Source organism: Cibotium barometz, chromosome 25, assembly GCF_041138505.1.
Source record: "Cibotium barometz isolate CiBa-2024 chromosome 25, ASM4113850v1, whole genome shotgun sequence".
Classification (NCBI taxonomy): domain Eukaryota; kingdom Viridiplantae; phylum Streptophyta; class Polypodiopsida; order Cyatheales; family Cibotiaceae; genus Cibotium; species Cibotium barometz.
The window spans coordinates 11,622,516-11,635,928 of NC_141070.1; positions in this window are offsets into that span (position 1 = coordinate 11,622,516).

The window sequence follows — 13,413 nt, forward strand, 5'->3', positions numbered from 1 at the left end:
GAGCTTGCTCAGTACAGGAAGGAGGGTAGATGTTACTTTTGTCACACAAAAGGACATACTTCTCGGGATTGTCCGAAGAAGCCTCCAAAGCCCGCCGCCGCCTCCACAGCTTCTGTGGTGAGCACAGCTCCCACACAGACCCCAGTGGCTACCCCTAGTTCTTCAATCCCCGGTGCTTCAGTTGGAGCAATTATTAGCCGGGAGCTCGAAGATAAGCAGAAGGGCGCCCATGACCAGGAGTATGAGCGCAACGAATTGCTCAAGTCCTTTGGCTACATAGGTGGCCAGAGAGTCGTTGTCTTGTTTGACAGCGGCAGCACGGAGGATGTGATCACGGAAGAGGCCGCTAGGCGTGTCCGCTTCGAGCTCACTCCGGTGGACAAACAAGTTGAGGGTTTTAGCACAGGTATGACTACGAGCGTCAAGTATGAAGCTCTAGGTGCTAAGTTAGTCATTCAGGGCATAGAGTTTGTGCGTGACTTTATGGTTGCCCCTCTTGTAGGAGCAGACATAATTTTGGGTATCCAGTGGTTTCACAAGTTTCTTCCTGATGTCAAGTGGGACAAGCACACGTTCCAGATTGATCGGAATGTGTCAAACACCCCTGTGACCATTAAGTGTGAGCCAGGTATTCCAAACTTTCCGCTCATAAGCCACTTGCAGGCTAAGCGAGCAGTCAGGAAAGGCGCACAGTGTGCGATGATTTACGTCCAGACAGCCCAGACGGTGGCCAGTGCTTCCGAGAAGTACTCGGTTCTCCATGAAAAGTTCCAGAAGATTTTCCTTCGGGACAGTCTCCCTCCCCAGCTTCCCCCGTCCAGACCGGAGGATCACAAAATTGATCTCCTCCCAGGCTCGGAACCCCCGAGCAAGTTTCCGTATCGCCTTTCTAAGGCAATGGAATCGGAGTTGGACCGCCAACTCCAAGAATTGTTGCAAGCTGGCTTCATCCGCCCCAGCGTGTCGCCGTTTGCAGCACCGATCTTATTTGTCAAGAAGAAAGATGGGTCTTCTCGGTTGTGTGTCGATTATCGTGCACTCAACAAGCTGACTATCAAGAGCAGATTCCCAATGCCTCGAATTGACTCTATTCTCGAGAGGCTGAATGGAGCTAAGGTGTTCTCTAAACTGGATTTAAAGAGTGGGTACCACCAGGTTCGGATTGTTGAGGGGGACATCCCCAAGACAGCTTTCCGTACAGAACGGGCCCACTATGAATTTGTGGTCATGCCATTTGGTTTGACGAACGCCCCAGCTACATTTAACCGCATGATGATGCGTATTTTCCGGGAGTTGATTGGAGTGTGTGTGTTCATATTTTTGGACGACATACTCATATTTTCAGCTACAGTTGAGCAGCATGACATTGATGTGGAGAAAGTCCTTAGGTTGCTGGAAAGCAACGAGCTCTATGTCAATGAAAAGAAGTCAGAATTTTATCTGTTCCAGGTACATTACTTGGGATATATAATCAGTGCCGAAGGCATTCGACTTGATCCGGCTAAAGTGGCCGAGATTGTTAACTGGGAAGTACCTCAGACTGCTTATGACATTAGATCATTTGTGGGTATATGCCAGGCATATTCCACCCACATTGACAAGTTTTCCGATCTCTCGGCAGACCTCACCGATCTGCTAAAGGGAGTGAAAACAAGGAGGCAAAAGATTCGAATGACTCCACGAGCGTTGGAGGCATTCCAGAACCTCAAGGTGGCTTTGTCGGAAGCGCCTTGTCTAGCCCTTGCCTCGTGGGACGAACCATTTCAGGTGATCACCGATGCGAGTAACATCGCAATTGGAGGTGTATTGCAACAGAATGGTCATCCAGTAGCTTACATGTCTCGTAAGTTACTGCCCGCCGAAAAGAATTACTCAGTCTACGATCGTGAACTCCTAGCAGTCATTCAGGCCTTCAAACATTGGAAACATTTCTTGTATGGCCGTGACTTCGAGGTTCGCACTGACCATCAGGCATTGCGCTGGATTCAGACGATGCCCAGTGCACAGTGGAGTGATCGACAGCACCGCTGGAGTCAGATATTCCAGCAGTTCGGTGGTATGATTGAGTACCTTCCAGGAAAGGCCAATCCAGTGGCCGATGCTTTGAGCAGGAAGGGACAAGTATCTGCGATTCAGACCACTAGACTGGACCTTGTTGGTACAGGACTAGAAGACATGAAGCACACGTACGCGGATTCCGAGGAATTCAGTATTCAGTGGGAACAGGCATTGGATGCCACAGGACCATGCCATTTTCTAATACGCGATGGTTGGCTTTACTACAAAGGCCGACTGTGTGTCATGAAATCATTCCGGGCAGCTCTTCTCCATGATGCCCATGACGCCATTACAGGTGGTCATAGGGGCATGAATTCGACTTTGGAGAAGTTAGAACGGCAATACTATTGGCCAAAGATGAGGCGTGATGTGTTTACTTATGTACAACGCTGTGACATTTGTCAAAAGGTGAAAGCTCCTTGTGGAAAGAAGATAGGGTTGTTACAGCCTTTGCCAATTCCTGAGGGTCCTTTCCAAGACATTTCGATGGACTTTGTCACAAATCTGCCTCCCAGTCCGAGTAAGCGTAATACACAGTGTTTGACTATTGTTGACAGGTTCAGCAAATTTGTGATGCTTATTCCTTGCAGGGCCAATGTGACCGCCGAGGATGTTGCCCAGCTCTTCATTCGGCATTGGTACCCGATTGGTGGGATTCCTAGGACCATAGTGTCAGACCGAGATGCCAAGTTTACCAGTCATTTTTGGAGGGCATTGTTTGATAATTTTGGTACTAAGTTGAATTTTTCCAGTGCATTCCACCCACAGACAGATGGCCAGACAGAGATATACAACCAGTTGGCCTTTGATGTGCTGAAGTGTTATGTCCACGATCAGCAAGGTAAGTGGGAATCGTTTTTGCCTTTAGTTCAAGCTGTTCTGAATGACTCTTTTTCTTCAGCTATTGGCAGGACTCCATATGAGGCAGCGTTTGGAAGGCCTTTCCAGTCGTTGTTAACCAGGACGTCGTCTTCAGTACCGGAGGCGAACAGAGTGACGGAGTCTTACCAGGAGATCCTAGAGTCCGTCAAAGACAGATTGGCTAAAGCGCAAGAGGCCTACACTCGACAGGCCAATAAAGACCGAAGGGACATGAAGTTTTCGGAAGGAGATTGGGTATATCTTCGGATTATGAAGCAAAGATTGAAGCAGGTGGGCAAGCGATGCCCAAAGTTGTCTTTCAGGAGCTTCGGACCATTCCCCATCCGGAAAAAGATTAATGAGGTGTCTATGCAGTTAAAGCTACCTCCGAGTTGGACTATGCACGATGTATTTCATGTCAGTTGGTTGAAGCCATATGCAGGTCCACCCCCTTCAGAGGTCAAAGACGAAGCGGAACCAGACATCATTGATGAAGCTGAGGTAATGGTTCCAGAACAGATCCTTCTGCACCGTTTCAAGCATGGCTCAGGCCGAAGACTACGACAGTTCCTCACGAAGTTTCAAGACCGAGGAACTCATGAAGCGGTATGGCTCGACAAGGAATTTTTCGAAGACTATCCGGCTTTATTGACGGATTATTTGGAGGCTATGCAGCTTCCGTCAAGTTAAGCAGAAGGGGATGTCACGTGCATCCCGCACTTGGATGCCACGTAGACATTCTGTACAGAAGGTGCAGGACCTGGGATGGTGAACTGGTCCCATGTGAGCCCAGTCCGGGACGAGTCAGCCAGGGATCCATCTCAGTCGTCCGAGGTCAGGTGTGCATCGTCCTGCACATGAGTCCAAGGTCAGGTGTGCATTGTCCTGCACATGAAGCAGTGCCAGTCCGCGCTGTGAGTCTCCCTCTGGAATGATGTCGGATGTGCTGTGTATCTGGTTTGCAACTGGATGCCAGACATCTGTAGGCATGTAGTTTGCATGTAGAGATGGGGTCAGCCCATAGGGCTACCCCAGGACAAGGGTTTGCATGTGCATACTTAGATGGGCATGGGGGAGGTGTAGAACCACCCCCAAGGGGCCAGGAGGGCCCAAGACTTTGCCCACCAGCCAAGGCAAGGGCTGGAGGGGCAGTCGGCCAGCTCCAGAGCCTCTGGACAGGCAGCCGACAGAGACTGAAACCCTAACAGCAGGCGGCCAGGTGTGGGGGGGCAGTCCCACATCTCTGCGTTGAATGCCCAGCAGCCAGGGTGCTGTCCCAGGGTCATGCGCAGGCTGGACAGGGGCTAAACCAGTGAGAAAACACTTTATTAAAGTGTGAACACATTTTATTACAAGACTCAGTCGTGGGGCTGTTATGAGCAGGCCGACTGGATGATAGGAGGGGTATAAAAGCCCAAGTCATAATTCATTTCAGCCATCTCACAATTCACCAAGAGCCTCAAGCATTCAAGGGCCAGGACAGCCAAGGGTTTGCTAAAGCTAAGGGGTGAAGGACTGAAGGTCAAGGGCAGGTTTTCCAGCCAAGAAAAGGTCAAGTACTTTGTATTTGTTTCAGATTTACATCATTCTAATAAAGCAAATACACCATCCGTGGTGGGGGCCCTACAGAGGGTAATTGGGACCCAATACTGTGTCCTCTCCATCTCCCCCTTCTCTCTCTATTTTCTGCACATCGTCTTTGAGTTTGTGCGTTAATTCCGTCGCGAAAAGAGTGCTGATTTCTGAGTTTTGAAGTACCGATCCTTCTCCGAAGCTTCCGCACATTACAGTGGTATCAGAGCCTACTTCAAGGACGAAGATTCAGCAAAGAAAACCAGAAAATTTTTCGCTCGTGTGGTTGGTTTTTAGACGCCGGTGGACTACCCCTTTCGGAGTGACTCCTGTCCCTCGAAGGACGGTTGGTTTTTAGCCTCCGGAAGCCTCCGGAAGTCTCCCACACAGATAGTGGATGGTCAGATTGCGTTCCGGAAAGGAACTGCATATTCCCGCTATGGCGAACTTCGGCGACGAGAGAGAACCAGAACCTTGGCACCAGAGTGCACCAGGCAGCCCAACGAGGGCACCCGGCTTGAGTGTACAAGACATGTTCCAGCAGATGATGCGAGCAATCGCAGACCAGATAACCAAGTTGGACGAGCAGAAGGCGCGGATTTTGGCTCTGGAAGAGCGTTCTCGCTCTCCAGCGTCGCGTTTTCCATCTCCTCCTCCCTCTCCTTCCGTACCCCAGATACCAGATCCTCGTCACAGGGACCCTCTCGAGGGGTCACAGCCGCAGTCAAGCTCTTTGCTTGAGATGCAGATACGGGCATTGGAGATTCGACAACGAGAAGACGAAGCCATGCGACGAGTGGAACACGAGCGTTACCTCCGAGCTTTGGACGCCAGATTGACACCGGCGGCGCCCTCGAATCATTTTCTCGAGAAAATGAACTTCAGTAAGTATAATGGTAAACTCGACCCCACTACTCTGTATTCATGGTTACATCAATTTGAAGCTTACTTTGCCGCAGTTAGGAAATCAGATATTGACAAAGTGATCTTAGCCAGTTGGTATTTGGAAGGTGAGGCCATTCCTTGGTGGACTCAGTGGGCTCATGCCCACACCAGATCAGGTATGGCAGCTTATGGGTGGGACGAGTTCGTCCGTGACCTTAAGCAGCGGTTTTTACCGCCCCACTACCTTGAGCGACTCGAAGACGAGTTCAGGGTGCGCGTCAGAATGCGCAACCAGTCCTTCAGTTTGCCAATAGAATTTCGACCTTGTGTCTACAATTAGGCTTATTTGATGCGGACAAGAAAGGGCAGTTTTTGTATGGCCTGGACACGCACATCCAATGGGAGGTGCGTATGTTTAGACCAGCCACCTTTGAGGACGCACTCTCGCTTGCGCAGAGTGCAGAAATGAAACACAATGGTGGCAAGCCCAAGACTTCCCAGCCGGCTTCTCCCAAGGCTAACGCCTCGGGGGGCAAAAGCCAGAACCAGACGGGGTCTTCCCCAGGACAGAGCCCGAGAGCCTCTGGCTCCAAGAACTCGAACAATGCGTCTAAGCTTACTCCAGACCAGAAAGCGGAGGCAGGCAAGACAGGTGGCAAGTTGAGTGCTGAGGAGCTTGCTCAGTACAGGAAGGAGGGTAGATGTTACTTTTGTCACACAAAAGGACATACTTCTCGGGATTGTCCGAAGAAGCCTCCAAAGCCCGCCGCCGCCTCCACAGCTTCCGTGGTGAGCACAGCTCCCACACAGACCCCAGTGGCTACCCCTAGTTCTTCAATCCCCGGTGCTTCAGTTGGAGCAATTATTAGCCGGGAGCTCGAAGATAAGCAGAAGGGCGCCCATGACCAGGAGTATGAGCGCAACGAATTGCTCAAGTCCTTTGGCTACATAGGTGGCCAGAGAGTCGTTGTCTTGTTTGACAGCGGCAGCACGGAGGATGTGATCACGGAAGAGGCCGCTAGGCGTGTCCGCTTCGAGCTCACTCCGGTGGACAAACAAGTTGAGGGTTTTAGCACAGGTATGACTACGAGCGTCAAGTATGAAGCTCTAGGTGCTAAGTTAGTCATTCAGGGCATAGAGTTTGTGCGTGACTTTATGGTTGCCCCTCTTGTAGGAGCAGACATAATTTTGGGTATCCAGTGGTTTCACAAGTTTCTTCCTGATGTCAAGTGGGACAAGCACACGTTCCAGATTGATCGGAATGTGTCAAACACCCCTGTGACCATTAAGTGTGAGCCAGGTATTCCAAACTTTCCGCTCATAAGCCACTTGCAGGCTAAGCGAGCAGTCAGGAAAGGCGCACAGTGTGCGATGATTTACGTCCAGACAGCCCAGACGGTGGCCAGTGCTTCCGAGAAGTACTCGGTTCTCCATGAAAAGTTCCAGAAGATTTTCCTTCGGGACAGTCTCCCTCCCCAGCTTCCCCCGTCCAGACCGGAGGATCACAAAATTGATCTCCTCCCAGGCTCGGAACCCCCGAGCAAGTTTCCGTATCGCCTTTCTAAGGCAATGGAATCGGAGTTGGACCGCCAACTCCAAGAATTGTTGCAAGCTGGCTTCATCCGCCCCAGCGTGTCGCCGTTTGCAGCACCGATCTTATTTGTCAAGAAGAAAGATGGGTCTTCTCGGTTGTGTGTCGATTATCGTGCACTCAACAAGCTGACTATCAAGAGCAGATTCCCAATGCCTCGAATTGACTCTATTCTCGAGAGGCTGAATGGAGCTAAGGTGTTCTCTAAACTGGATTTAAAGAGTGGGTACCACCAGGTTCGGATTGTTGAGGGGGACATCCCCAAGACAGCTTTCCGTACAGAACGGGCCCACTATGAATTTGTGGTCATGCCATTTGGTTTGACGAACGCCCCAGCTACATTTAACCGCATGATGATGCGTATTTTCCGGGAGTTGATTGGAGTGTGTGTGTTCATATTTTTGGACGACATACTCATATTTTCAGCTACAGTTGAGCAGCATGACATTGATGTGGAGAAAGTCCTTAGGTTGCTGGAAAGCAACGAGCTCTATGTCAATGAAAAGAAGTCAGAATTTTATCTGTTCCAGGTACATTACTTGGGATATATAATCAGTGCCGAAGGCATTCGACTTGATCCGGCTAAAGTGGCCGAGATTGTTAACTGGGAAGTACCTCAGACTGCTTATGACATTAGATCATTTGTGGGTATATGCCAGGCATATTCCACCCACATTGACAAGTTTTCCGATCTCTCGGCAGACCTCACCGATCTGCTAAAGGGAGTGAAAACAAGGAGGCAAAAGATTCGAATGACTCCACGAGCGTTGGAGGCATTCCAGAACCTCAAGGTGGCTTTGTCGGAAGCGCCTTGTCTAGCCCTTGCCTCGTGGGACGAACCATTTCAGGTGATCACCGATGCGAGTAACATCGCAATTGGAGGTGTATTGCAACAGAATGGTCATCCAGTAGCTTACATGTCTCGTAAGTTACTGCCCGCCGAAAAGAATTACTCAGTCTACGATCGTGAACTCCTAGCAGTCATTCAGGCCTTCAAACATTGGAAACATTTCTTGTATGGCCGTGACTTCGAGGTTCGCACTGACCATCAGGCATTGCGCTGGATTCAGACGATGCCCAGTGCACAGTGGAGTGATCGACAGCACCGCTGGAGTCAGATATTCCAGCAGTTCGGTGGTATGATTGAGTACCTTCCAGGAAAGGCCAATCCAGTGGCCGATGCTTTGAGCAGGAAGGGACAAGTATCTGCGATTCAGACCACTAGACTGGACCTTGTTGGTACAGGACTAGAAGACATGAAGCACACGTACGCGGATTCCGAGGAATTCAGTATTCAGTGGGAACAGGCATTGGATGCCACAGGACCATGCCATTTTCTAATACGCGATGGTTGGCTTTACTACAAAGGCCGACTGTGTGTCATGAAATCATTCCGGGCAGCTCTTCTCCATGATGCCCATGACGCCATTACAGGTGGTCATAGGGGCATGAATTCGACTTTGGAGAAGTTAGAACGGCAATACTATTGGCCAAAGATGAGGCGTGATGTGTTTACTTATGTACAACGCTGTGACATTTGTCAAAAGGTGAAAGCTCCTTGTGGAAAGAAGATAGGGTTGTTACAGCCTTTGCCAATTCCTGAGGGTCCTTTCCAAGACATTTCGATGGACTTTGTCACAAATCTGCCTCCCAGTCCGAGTAAGCGTAATACACAGTGTTTGACTATTGTTGACAGGTTCAGCAAATTTGTGATGCTTATTCCTTGCAGGGCCAATGTGACCGCCGAGGATGTTGCCCAGCTCTTCATTCGGCATTGGTACCCGATTGGTGGGATTCCTAGGACCATAGTGTCAGACCGAGATGCCAAGTTTACCAGTCATTTTTGGAGGGCATTGTTTGATAATTTTGGTACTAAGTTGAATTTTTCCAGTGCATTCCACCCACAGACAGATGGCCAGACAGAGATATACAACCAGTTGGCCTTTGATGTGCTGAAGTGTTATGTCCACGATCAGCAAGGTAAGTGGGAATCGTTTTTGCCTTTAGTTCAAGCTGTTCTGAATGACTCTTTTTCTTCAGCTATTGGCAGGACTCCATATGAGGCAGCGTTTGGAAGGCCTTTCCAGTCGTTGTTAACCAGGACGTCGTCTTCAGTACCGGAGGCGAACAGAGTGACGGAGTCTTACCAGGAGATCCTAGAGTCCGTCAAAGACAGATTGGCTAAAGCGCAAGAGGCCTACACTCGACAGGCCAATAAAGACCGAAGGGACATGAAGTTTTCGGAAGGAGATTGGGTATATCTTCGGATTATGAAGCAAAGATTGAAGCAGGTGGGCAAGCGATGCCCAAAGTTGTCTTTCAGGAGCTTCGGACCATTCCCCATCCGAAAAAAGATTAATGAGGTGTCTATGCAGTTAAAGCTACCTCCGAGTTGGACTATGCACGATGTATTTCATGTCAGTTGGTTGAAGCCATATGCAGGTCCACCCCCTTCAGAGGTCAAAGACGAAGCGGAACCAGACATCATTGATGAAGCTGAGGTAATGGTTCCAGAACAGATCCTTCTGCACCGTTTCAAGCATGGCTCAGGCCGAAGACTACGACAGTTCCTCACGAAGTTTCAAGACCGAGGAACTCATGAAGCGGTATGGCTCGACAAGGAATTTTTCGAAGACTATCCGGCTTTATTGACGGATTATTTGGAGGCTATGCAGCTTCCGTCAAGTTAAGCAGAAGGGGATGTCACGTGCATCCCGCACTTGGATGCCACGTAGACATTCTGTACAGAAGGTGCAGGACCTGGGATGGTGAACTGGTCCCATGTGAGCCCAGTCCGGGACGAGTCAGCCAGGGATCCATCTCAGTCGTCCGAGGTCAGGTGTGCATCGTCCTGCACATGAGTCCAAGGTCAGGTGTGCATTGTCCTGCACATGAAGCAGTGCCAGTCCGCGCTGTGAGTCTCCCTCTGGAATGATGTCGGATGTGCTGTGTATCTGGTTTGCAACTGGATGCCAGACATCTGTAGGCATGTAGTTTGCATGTAGAGATGGGGTCAGCCCATAGGGCTACCCCAGGACAAGGGTTTGCATGTGCATACTTAGATGGGCATGGGGGAGGTGTAGAACCACCCCCAAGGGGCCAGGAGGGCCCAAGACTTTGCCCACCAGCCAAGGCAAGGGCTGGAGGGGCAGTCGGCCAGCTCCAGAGCCTCTGGACAGGCAGCCGACAGAGACTGAAACCCTAACAGCAGGCGGCCAGGTGTGGGGGGGCAGTCCCACATCTCTGCGTTGAATGCCCAGCAGCCAGGGTGCTGTCCCAGGGTCATGCGCAGGCTGGACAGGGGCTAAACCAGTGAGAAAACACTTTATTAAAGTGTGAACACATTTTATTACAAGACTCAGTCGTGGGGCTGTTATGAGCAGGCCGACTGGATGATAGGAGGGGTATAAAAGCCCAAGTCATAATTCATTTCAGCCATCTCACAATTCACCAAGAGCCTCAAGCATTCAAGGGCCAGGACAGCCAAGGGTTTGCTAAAGCTAAGGGGTGAAGGACTGAAGGTCAAGGGCAGGTTTTCCAGCCAAGAAAAGGTCAAGTACTTTGTATTTGTTTCAGATTTACATCATTCTAATAAAGCAAATACACCATCCGTGGTGGGGGCCCTACAGAGGGTAATTGGGACCCAATACTGTGTCCTCTCCATCTCCCCCTTCTCTCTCTATTTTCTGCACATCGTCTTTGAGTTTGTGCGTTAATTCCGTCGCGAAAAGAGTGCTGATTTCTGAGTTTTGAAGTACCGATCCTTCTCCGAAGCTTCCGCACATTACAGTGGTATCAGAGCCTACTTCAAGGACGAAGATTCAGCAAAGAAAACCAGAAAATTTTTCGCTCGTGTGGTTGGTTTTTAGACGCCGGTGGACTACCCCTTTCGGAGTGACTCCTGTCCCTCGAAGGACGGTTGGTTTTTAGCCTCCGGAAGCCTCCGGAAGTCTCCCACACAGATAGTGGATGGTCAGATTGCGTTCCGGAAAGGAACTGCATATTCCCGCTATGGCGAACTTCGGCGACGAGAGAGAACCAGAACCTTGGCACCAGAGTGCACCAGGCAGCCCAGCGAGGGCACCCGGCTTGAGTGTACAAGACATGTTCCAGCAGATGATGCGAGCAATCGCAGACCAGACAACCAAGTTGGACGAGCAGAAGGCGCGGATTTTGGCTCTGGAAGAGCGTTCTCGCTCTCCAGCGTCGCGTTTTCCATCTCCTCCTCCCTCTCCTTCCGTACCCCAGATACCAGATCCTCGTCACAGGGACCCTCTCGAGGGGTCACAGCCGCAGTCAAGCTCTTTGCTTGAGATGCAGATACGGGCATTGGAGATTCGACAACGAGAAGACGAAGCCATGCGACGAGTGGAACACGAGCGTTACCTCCGAGCTTTGGACGCCAGATTGACACCGGCGGCGCCCTCGAATCATTTTCTCGAGAAAATGAACTTCAGTAAGTATAATGGTAAACTCGACCCCACTACTCTGTATTCATGGTTACATCAATTTGAAGCTTACTTTGCCGCAGTTAGGAAATCAGATATTGACAAAGTGATCTTAGCCAGTTGGTATTTGGAAGGTGAGGCCATTCCTTGGTGGACTCAGTGGGCTCATGCCCACACCAGATCAGGTATGGCAGCTTATGGGTGGGACGAGTTCGTCCGTGACCTTAAGCAGCGGTTTTTACCGCCCCACTACCTTGAGCGACTCGAAGACGAGTTCAGGGTGCGCGTCAGAATGCGCAACCAGTCCTTCAGTTTGCCAATAGAATTTCGACCTTGTGTCTACAATTAGGCTTATTTGATGCGGACAAGAAAGGGCAGTTTTTGTATGGCCTGGACACGCACATCCAATGGGAGGTGCGTATGTTTAGACCAGCCACCTTTGAGGACGCACTCTCGCTTGCGCAGAGTGCAGAAATGAAACACAATGGTGGCAAGCCCAAGACTTCCCAGCCGGCTTCTCCCAAGGCTAACGCCTCGGGGGGCAAAAGCCAGAACCAGACGGGGTCTTCCCCAGGACAGAGCCCGGGAGCCTCTGGCTCCAAGAACTCGAACAATGCGTCTAAGCTTACTCCAGACCAGAAAGCGGAGGCAGGCAAGACAGGTGGCAAGTTGAGTGCTGAGGAGCTTGCTCAGTACAGGAAGGAGGGTAGATGTTACTTTTGTCACACAAAAGGACATACTTCTCGGGATTGTCCGAAGAAGCCTCCAAAGCCCGCCGCCGCCTCCACAGCTTCCGTGGTGAGCACAGCTCCCACACAGACCCCAGTGGCTACCCCTAGTTCTTCAATCCCCGGTGCTTCAGTTGGAGCAATTATTAGCCGGGAGCTCGAAGATAAGCAGAAGGGCGCCCATGACCAGGAGTATGAGCGCAACGAATTGCTCAAGTCCTTTGGCTACATAGGTGGCCAGAGAGTCGTTGTCTTGTTTGACAGCGGCAGCACGGAGGATGTGATCACGGAAGAGGCCGCTAGGCGTGTCCGCTTCGAGCTCACTCCGGTGGACAAACAAGTTGAGGGTTTTAGCACAGGTATGACTACGAGCGTCAAGTATGAAGCTCTAGGTGCTAAGTTAGTCATTCAGGGCATAGAGTTTGTGCGTGACTTTATGGTTGCCCCTCTTGTAGGAGCAGACATAATTTTGGGTATCCAGTGGTTTCACAAGTTTCTTCCTGATGTCAAGTGGGACAAGCACACGTTCCAGATTGATCGGAATGTGTCAAACACCCCTGTGACCATTAAGTGTGAGCCAGGTATTCCAAACTTTCCGCTCATAAGCCACTTGCAGGCTAAGCGAGCAGTCAGGAAAGGCGCACAGTGTGCGATGATTTACGTCCAGACAGCCCAGACGGTGGCCAGTGCTTCCGAGAAGTACTCGGTTCTCCATGAAAAGTTCCAGAAGATTTTCCTTCGGGACAGTCTCCCTCCCCAGCTTCCCCCGTCCAGACCGGAGGATCACAAAATTGATCTCCTCCCAGGCTCGGAACCCCCGAGCAAGTTTCCGTATCGCCTTTCTAAGGCAATGGAATCGGAGTTGGACCGCCAACTCCAAGAATTGTTGCAAGCTGGCTTCATCCGCCCCAGCGTGTCGCCGTTTGCAGCACCGATCTTATTTGTCAAGAAGAAAGATGGGTCTTCTCGGTTGTGTGTCGATTATCGTGCACTCAACAAGCTGACTATCAAGAGCAGATTCCCAATGCCTCGAATTGACTCTATTCTCGAGAGGCTGAATGGAGCTAAGGTGTTCTCTAAACTGGATTTAAAGAGTGGGTACCACCAGGTTCGGATTGTTGAGGGGGACATCCCCAAGACAGCTTTCCGTACAGAACGGGCCCACTATGAATTTGTGGTCATGCCATTTGGTTTGACGAACGCCCCAGCTACATTTAACCGCATGATGATGCGTATTTTCCGGGAGTTGATTGGAGTGTGTGTGTTCATA